Source organism: Vicugna pacos, chromosome 3 (genome assembly GCF_048564905.1).
Source record: "Vicugna pacos chromosome 3, VicPac4, whole genome shotgun sequence".
Lineage (NCBI taxonomy): Eukaryota > Metazoa > Chordata > Mammalia > Artiodactyla > Camelidae > Vicugna > Vicugna pacos.
Genome location: NC_132989.1, coordinates 88387858 through 88397249, shown reverse-complemented (window position 1 = coordinate 88397249; position 9392 = coordinate 88387858).

The window sequence follows — 9392 nt, the reverse complement described above, 5'->3', positions numbered from 1 at the left end:
CCCATGAAAGAGGAAACACGGGGTGTGCAAGCTTGAGAAGAGCATAGGTTTCTGTTAATTTTATTCCCTTTTGTGGCCTTGATTTGCGTCTTGCTTTTGCTACTATCCATTCACTTTGAATTTCCCTTTCTCGTCTCTGTTTTCTCCTTTATCTTCTCCATTCTCCCCTCTGACTCCAGTTATCCTGAAAGGCAAACCGACGGTACCAGAGAGTGAGAGAGGCAGGAGATGCCCTGGAGGCTGAGATGCTGTATATAGAACAGGTTTTGCCCATGAGTCAGGGCTGAAATTAGGGCTTGTTCTAATGGGATATAGTAAGCAACTTGAAGCATTTCACTGCATTTTAATCTCTTTAAAAAGCTAAGTAGCTACTGTGCTGTAGGTTCTCTGCTAGGCACTAGGTGCATACAAAGGGGAAGATGCCTCAGTCCGTGGCCCTGTAGGAAAGTTTTAATAAGAGTGATGTTGATGCCTTTGGTGATGTTATTGACACAACATGCAAGGCACTCTTCTTACTTCACTTCATACTTACAATAACCTTTGAGGCTGACAGCATTATTATCCCCATTTTACATATAGGAGAACACTAAAGCAGAAAGGCATAGGGATTTGTCCAAGGTTGTCTTTCAGTGAAGGGTGGAAACAAGGTCACCCAGCTCAAGCTCAGGCTCTTAACCACCCTGTGATTTTGTCTCCTTCACCCCCTGATCAGCCCAGTTCCAAGTACAGGATCAACATGCCAAAATGTTTGCTGAACTAAATCGCTTTGTACACGGTGTTTATGAAACCTATGCTCTTTGAACTAACTCTGGCATTTATAATGGCCCAGAAAAAGACCTTCATCGGTGAGAGGATCTTTATAGAAAACGAGAAGAACAGCTGCTCACACAAATGCTACGCACAAGACTTAGATCGAGAGTGTTGCCAACAAGTTCAGCAGAATCCGGGAAATCTCTGCTCCAGAAGCACGTGCGGTCAGGTCCAGCGCCCTATCACCTGCCCGGGCTGCGGACGCTAAATAACACTCCTCTCACAGAATGCTGAGTGCGGCATCTCCAAGGAGAGCTGTTGGGACAGGCAATATTCTGAAAATACATCAGAACAAAATTCAGAAATTGTCGCAACAATTCACATCTCCTGGAATAAATGACCTTGATAATCCTCAGGACTATAAAGCCTTGGAATGGTGCCAGATTTATGAGGTCCAAAGCCTTGGAATGGGCTTGAAACGCAATGAAATGCTCATCTATTCCTGAGGCTGGGGAAGGTTTCGTTTTTGTTCACTTCTGTGCCAGGCCTGAGCATTCTGGCCTTGAGATCTGCTCTGCACTCTTCCACTCCTCCACGCTGCAGGGGAGCTGCGCCTCGGACGTTTCTCCTGCTCCTGCAGGGGCTGCCTTCCAGCTGGACTTGGATAAGCACTAAGAGGAGACTGGAGAACAGGAGAAGGGAGAAGGGAGAAGTCAGGCTATTTCTCCCTCCCTTTGCTCCTCCAGTGGCCTCTCCAGCAGAAGCCATTTCTCCTGCATGGCTCCAGCTAGCTCCTGCAGGACAGGCTAGCTGGCAGGACTGACTGCTGGACTGTTCGGATTCACATCTGCTCAATCACCTGAGTAGCCAATACCCTGCACTGAATCCCCTCTGTTGTGAACACTCAAGCTGCTTTCTATTTCAGACCTCGACTAATAAAAATGCAGTATTCCCCCAAGTGTTGAACAAGCCTCACACATATTTATTGCTCATATATGTTAAATGAACCAATGAACTAATGAGGGAGGACAAACAAATATATGGACGATTATAATATATACATTAGGGGTGATAAAATGGATCTGCACTATAGTAATACAAAAGAAAGAGAAGTTCTTGGTGTGTTGGAGAGTTTAGGGAAATTGAATTTTGGAGGAGAAATGCTCAGGTTGACAGTAGGGAACATGCTTTCTAAGAATCAGGAAACACAAGGAGATGAGAAAGAGAAAAGCAAGAGTGTTCAGAGATCAACTTAATATTGTTTCATGGGTTAGACATAAGATTACTGTCTGAGAACTGTGGAAATTGAATTAAAAGATGATCAGCTCTAGACTACAAGGGCCTCATGTCCAAACAGGAGTCCAGATTTATCCTGCAGCATCAATGAAAAAGTGCAAGCAAGGCAATTACATAAACACCCACACAAATGTGCTCCCCATGGCGACCATTCCAAAGCTGAAGCCAGGTCAGCAGTCTATGATTACTTAATTTCTACCTTCTTTTGTCTGTCTGTTTCTGTTACAAGAAGCAACTGCTGCTGAAATGTTTCATGGAGTTAGAAACGATTTTCAGGGACAGAGGATGCTTCAGTCTGAGGTGCCGTTGTGGATACTGATTAGCTGAGCCCCTCGGGGTCGGAGCTGCTCCGTGACAATAAACATCAGGCGCCTTCTGTTTTGTTTTTAAGCACTGAGGCGTCATCTTATAATGTCAGAGGTGTGCTCTTCACCGCCTGCCAGATGGCTGCAATGTGCCAACTGCCTAAAACTCCACGACAACTGTCACGTACAGAATTATGTAGAAATCGGTAAAGAAACCGCAGGGAATCAGGAAGCTGTGGTTTTACAACCAGGTTAATCTGGAACCTTTGCAAAATATCCTAATACTTGTACCTCAGTTGCTGAAAGCAACATCTGAGCCATTTAACTCGTGCAAAGGGAGCAGAAAAAGCAAATCATGGTGGGGGGAAGGGCATAGCTCAGCGGGAGAGTGTGTGCTTAGCGTGTACTGGTTCAATTCCTCAGTACCTCTGTTAAAAAAAAATGAAATTAAAATACATAAATAAACAAACCTAATTATCCCCCGCAAAACAGACAAAAAGAGCAAATCATGATGAATATATGAAACACAGAGATTCTGGGGTCCCACCTGCTTTGAAAGGACTTTTACAAACATTTCACTGCCTCCTGACTCCTTGAACTTTAGATACGATTGGCTTAGATGCCTAGGTCAACACCTCTGTCCAAAGCCTCACTCAGATTTCTGTGGACTGCTCACGCGAGCAGGCCACCTTCACCTCCTGCATCCTGACACGCGCTGGGCTCCGTGTCATACATGCTTCTGCTCACACGTGGAGCTCAGCTGTCCCCTCATTCTCCACACTCCCATCGTGGCAGGTGCGGCACTGCGACACCAAGGACTTGCACGTCTGCATTAGCAAGTTCTTGGGCCTCCCTGCCGCTCTGTCACTGGGCTTCCCTCACCGGCTCCACTTCAGCTGCCCAGGCCATCCTGTATCAACCCCACCAGGATACCTAACAAGGAATTTAAATCATCACATTTTCACCTTCTTAAATGGTTGCCTTTTTATTCTAGCTTACTCACCAAGTCCCATCTTAACTCCCAATAAGGAAAAAATTTTTTGAACAAGTTAAGGCAGCATAAGGGGTTAATGTAAGTGATTTTCATTGAGGCTACTTTTATGGTTTAAATCTCCTTAGGTCCTTGGTCCCTGGGGATGTGATGAAAACGGACTGCCATCTCATTACTGCCAGGTTCCCCGCTCAGCCTCTGCAGACCCCTGCGCAAGTGGACCTCTGCTTGCTGTCGGAAGGAGTGGGAATTCTGACCTCCACCAGTGCCCCGCTGGCTGGCAGAGGTAAGAGTGCCTTGTAACTGCTCCTTACAACCAAGTCCACAGAGGGACGTTGTCCTCGTTCCCGGGGCCAGTGATGGAAGCCCCGACTACTAGGTATCCTCCGACACCGCCCCAGCGGGGAGTGGAAGGGACACGTCGTGACTGCCGGATGGCAACGGAAGTCTAGAGTCTCCACTAGGCCTCTGCTGGTGTGGGCGGGGTGGAGTCAGTCATTTTTTGGTTTTTTGGTTATGTGTGTGTGTGTGTTTTCTGTGATGCTTAGATAAACTAGAATCATTATTGTCTAAAAACCCTTTTTTTGCTAGGCTGTCCCTTTCTTGGTCCTTTGGCTCTTGTTAGGGCTTCATTTTTCTGTGTCTGTTGACATTTCTGGGTTGCTGGCTTCTTCAGCTCCAAGTCTGAAATATATCAGGGGAAAAAACAAAACAAAACAAATCAAAACCCCCCAGATAACTCATAATTATTTTGTCCCTTGGATCCTCAGTTCTCTAGCGAGTTTGCCTTCTCCTGCCCGCCTTTCCTAGACTTCTTACACCTTTTTCACATAGAATGTTTAGGATTTTCAGTTGTACTTAGTTGAGGAATAGGGAAAATGTATCTACTCCATCTTCTGGAAAATAGAAGTAGATTTATTTCTCATTTTTGGTGAGCTTTTTGGTTTTACTATTGCATTAATTTTCTATTTATGATCTTTACATATTCAACTATTCAATTAACATTGCTACTTTTATTTCATTACCTATTTATAGTTTGAGGTTATTAGCAATGTCATTTGGTTGCAAGTATTTTACCAGCTTTTTGATGGACTTTTAATTTTACCTGTAATGTTGAAATGTAGATGTTTGAATCTTTATGGACTTAAATCCATTGATGGTTTTCCCTTACATAAAACATAAACAGTCTTTCTCCATCCAAATATCAGATAAATATTTGTACACAATTTCTTTTAGAGTTTTTTTAAATGACATCATGTTCTTTTACTTTTCATGCTTTTATCCACCTCAAATTAATATTTTTCTATAAACTTAGAGGAGAAATTCTTCAAACTATGTTTTTAGGGGAAGAATTTTTGACTGTGTTGAAGACTTGGAAATATTTCCGAATATTCTCAATTTCAGTACAGAATCTTGCTACAAAAACAACAGACTGTATCATTTATTTTCTCCATGGATGAGCAGTGCCAGTCCTTCCTCACGGTGTGTCTGCACTCACCGTGTTTGTGTGGAGGGTGATGGGAGGGGAACTCTGTCTGCATTGTCATGCCTGGGAAAATGGCCAGGCTGAAAAGCCTGTGTGGGTGGTGAAGGATTCCTTGACTGGACTGTCAGAGGATGTTGGTGGAACCATCTGACCAGGCCTTCTATCATTTAACACAGCATTGCAAGGTCAGCAAGAGAAATTAGCTCAGCTGAAACACTAATGAGGTTAACACCTCAAGCATCTTGACTCAAAGTTAGGTAAGGCTGGAAAGACAAACAAGTGTATCATGGCTCCTTCACAAATGCTTCCCTCAGAAATATTAGTCTTTGTTAGGTGCTTTTGGCCCCAGTCAAGGTCATTTCTTGCCCCTGTTTTGGAGGCCAGGGGACTCTGTAATCATCTCCCAGGGCACCAAGGGGCCAGAGTACACGGTGCTGCCACCTTGAGACACCAGGATGGGGTTCTGTGGTAGAGGGCACACTGCTAAAAACACGTCCTTTAGTGCTCTCTGCCATTGTTCCATTGGCATGTGTATGTTTGTTTACTTTTTTTTTGTATCTTTTAAAATTAAAGTATAGTCAGTCACAATGTGTCAGTTTCTGGTCTTTGTTGTTTTCTTCTGGTCTGGTTTTGTTTTTTGGTCTGAGCTTCTAAGTCTAAGTCAAAGCCATAGACCGAATAGAATAATAATTCTTCTCTGTTTAATGCAGCCGAGAGAGAACTCCTAATGCTGTATTAATTAGGGTAACTCAGAAATGAAGTTAAAAAAAAAGAAGAATCCCGCTGCTGAGGTGAGAACAGCAGTTGCATTACTGCTAAACATGACAATTATAAAGACTGCATAGAAATGTGGAAGATATTTTGCGGGAAAACTAAGTGAAAAAAAAAACCAAGATGAGAAACAGGATGCTCACCATCTTAGAGAATAAATACAAATTATAGCAGTAGTAGCTTCAGGTGTTTTTTTCCCCTCGGTCCTATGTACTGTTGCATATTTATGAGATATCACCAAATCACATTTTGATTAATTAAGGAAGAGGATTAATCTAAAAGCAGGAGCTTGCTGGGTGCATTTTGCTGCTGGGTCCCTGGACTGACATAGTGACTTTACAGTAAGGCTCCCGTCGGCTAGTTATACAGCCATAAAATTGTATTATTGATCGTCACCTCATCACTGCTTGTGTTTTTTATTGCTACGCAGCCCAAAAGTAGATTAAAAATAACTCAAATGTTACAGCATTTTATAAATTTTTATAAGCAATGCCCAGATAGAGGAGAGTATGAGATAGAGTGTCTCCTACTCTCCCAGAGCAGCCCCACTGCTGCTTCTCTGAGCTGTGAGAGGGACGTTTAAAACCAGTGGGACCAGGCAGTTCCCGCAGAACAGGTTTGTTTCCTTGGGGGCATGCTTTTCACGGAGGCCCTTTGCCAGGAAGCCCAGACCCAGAATTTCTTTAGGGACAGCTAGAGCCTTCGACCATGCCAAGAATTACTTGGGAAGAAAACCCCAGAAGCATTCCGTTCTCCCAAGGAGGGGTTTGGGTGCAGATTGAGGCAGATCTATGACTGTGTGTGTGACTCCAGGGCAAGTGAGCTTCATGCTTCACAGTAGGAGCAGGAGCCTGAGAGTTATTTGCAAGCTGAGAACAGAAACTCACATAGTTACAAGATGATAAAAAAAGAAAAGAAAAGAAACTGTATAAGCAATACGTGAAAAATGAAAGAGAACACAGGTGCTGGCCCAAACAAACGCGCACACGCGCCGCACACACACACACACACCCTCAGGGGCTGGGTGCTGTTAAAAACTCTGGCAAAGACAAGAGAAAAGCCCTCTGGCTTTTTCAGCAAGTGTGAAGCTAGAGAGATCCTGGCCGGACTAATCTAATTGTCCTCCCAGCCCTTCGACTCTCCCCGGAAGCTCCTCGATAAAATTGTTCGATTCTTCCCCCACCCAGCACACACACAAAAAGTCCTCTGGAGCCAGAAGAGGGAAAAACAGTGAATAAAAGAAAACAGAACAGAAAGTAAAGAGAAATTAGCCTCATAATAGGTCCTAGTCATGCCCTCCATGGCTCTGGGTAGAGAATATTGATCAATTTTCTCTCAAAAACGACTAAACTACTCAAACTTTTCTAGTAGCCCGTGAAAATGTGCTAGAGAGAATCCTAAACGTGGGGACTGTATATTAGTTTTATATTTTTCCAGCAGATCTTTTTATTTGTTTTAAGTGTTGGTTAGGGATGGTAATAAAATTCTATATAACTTGTGAATATTGGGGTGCAAACTGACATGTCACTGAACTGGTGATCAGAGAGTACCACGTAGCCCTTAGAGAAGGAAGGGGAGTCAGGAGATTGCATCTCCTCAGTCCTGTGCCTGATCTTGGTGCTCTGGGCTGTATTATTATCATCACAGATAAAATGAGAGGCTCACAGACTTACCCAAGGCCACACAGCCAGGACAACTCAGCTTGGAATTACAGCACAAGCGCTTTGCTCCCCTCTGGTCCTATTTAATGTGTTTATACTCACATTTTCTCAGTTGCTTCCACAGCCCCCCCCAACCCCAAGACCACTGAGGTGCCATTGCTCCAGGCACTAACCGGGAGGGGGCGAGTCCTCCGGGAGCACTCAGCAGGCACCAATGAGAGAACAGAGCAAATTCTCACCTCCGTGCTGTGTCAGCCTCCGCTGAGGTCATTTTAACTCTAGAGCTGCACCTTTCTTCTCTGTTCCCTGATGGGTCATTTACATGGCAGACCAGTGCCTCTTATTAAAAATCTGCACACGTATTTTTCCAGTCAAACTACACTATGTATTTTTAGTTTAGAAAAATGAAAAGAGTAATGTAAATTTTCCAGACTAGCATTTCTCCAGGACACATTTACCTAACCTGTTTTTTCCCCCTGCTTGCCTCACTATTTTCCATATTACACTAATCCTTAAATGCCAGCAGTATCCTGGTGTATGTCACTATGCACCTGACACTTGCCTCTTCTGGGGACATTCTGTTTGCGTGCTCATGTGTTATTTCACTGCTGGTAGCTCTATCAGATTCTGCAAATGTTAGTGTATCCATCACAGGAACATTCAAATCGTAAAAAGAAATATTGGAAACTGGAAGCTTCAAAGTAATCATAGAGCTTACTTCTCTTATAACCTTCTTTCAGTTTTAAAAGCATTCACATTTTTATTGGCTGATTGGGTCTTGCAAAGAGAGGGGATGCAAGCAAGAGAAATGATGACATTTTTAAAAGGTTTTATCTCTGCAGCTTCTCCTACTCCTACTTTTCTTTCTTTCTTCTCTTCTTTTTATTTCCCCTAACAAGGTATTATTTGTCGTATGTTGAAAGTATTATTTGCAGTGCATTGAGAAGGAAAAGTTGAAAAATGGTTATGGTTTCATAAGATTGATTTTTTTCTCACCAAGGGTTGCATGAATATCTAATACAGTGTCATTCTTTATATTTATCATTTTCTTAGCCATTAGCTTAGAAAAAACTATGGCTACATTCCTATTTTAAAACGCATTATGGTTGTTCTCCTGAACAGAGTGAAACTGGGGAAAGCGTTCTTTTCACAAAGCAAAAACTTCCTGAGACTAAGCCTGGTTTGGATGAGTGTGTGTGTGTGTGTGCGCCCAGCATTCCCGAGCTGAGCTGTTCATAACCTGCGCCCCTGCAGAGACCTCACTTGGTTGTTGTGTGGGCACATGTCTTTGTATGGCTTTGAGAGTTTGAGGCGGTGAGCACACAAAGGAAACATTAAGAGAATGGTGGCAAGTGGATGAGCTCAGCATGTAACCCATTTTTGAAAGAGAAAAGAATAGAAGAAGGTTTCACAGTCAGCATCTACAGTGGACAGAGTCCTAAGTCACTCTGAAGATGACTATTGAATTTAACATGCTTGGCATGGAGCACGTTAAAAAGAACTGGGTCCAGGATTTTCGCCATAAGCATCTTTACTGTAGATATATTTGCTGTAAAGGATAAAATAACAACAACAACAACAAAAATTAAAATGGAACCTTAAAAAGAACATATTGGAACATAAAAAGTGAATAACAACGTTTAAGACTTTATGGCAAAATGCGAAATATTTGCATATATTTCAAATGTGTGTAGATTCATGGCAATACTATGCAAATAGCTGATTTTATTTCGTGGTCTGTACCTAAGCACTTGTCTTCCAAGTCTTTTTGTTCATTCATAGTATTTTACACTTTTCTTTTTTTGCTTGCTGATGCGTCTCCTTGTTCAGCGCCACACTTTTTCTTTTTTGTTTAAAGTTCTTCTTTCATTAAGAGAGGTACCCATTTCGAAACGCTAGGATGCACATTTGGAACTCAGCTTTGTGAAGACCTCTACCCTGTTGTCTGTTCTTGGCACATTATCATACGTCTGTTGATGGGCATTTCAAAGTCCTACGGGAAATGTGTGTTCAACTCTGAGCCTTCAAATCCACCAAAGGATTTGCAAACTGATGTTATTATTTTCTTGTAAGGTGTGCAATCTGGCTTTACATTCTCTTATTTCATACTTCCTATAAGTTTTATCAGCGTG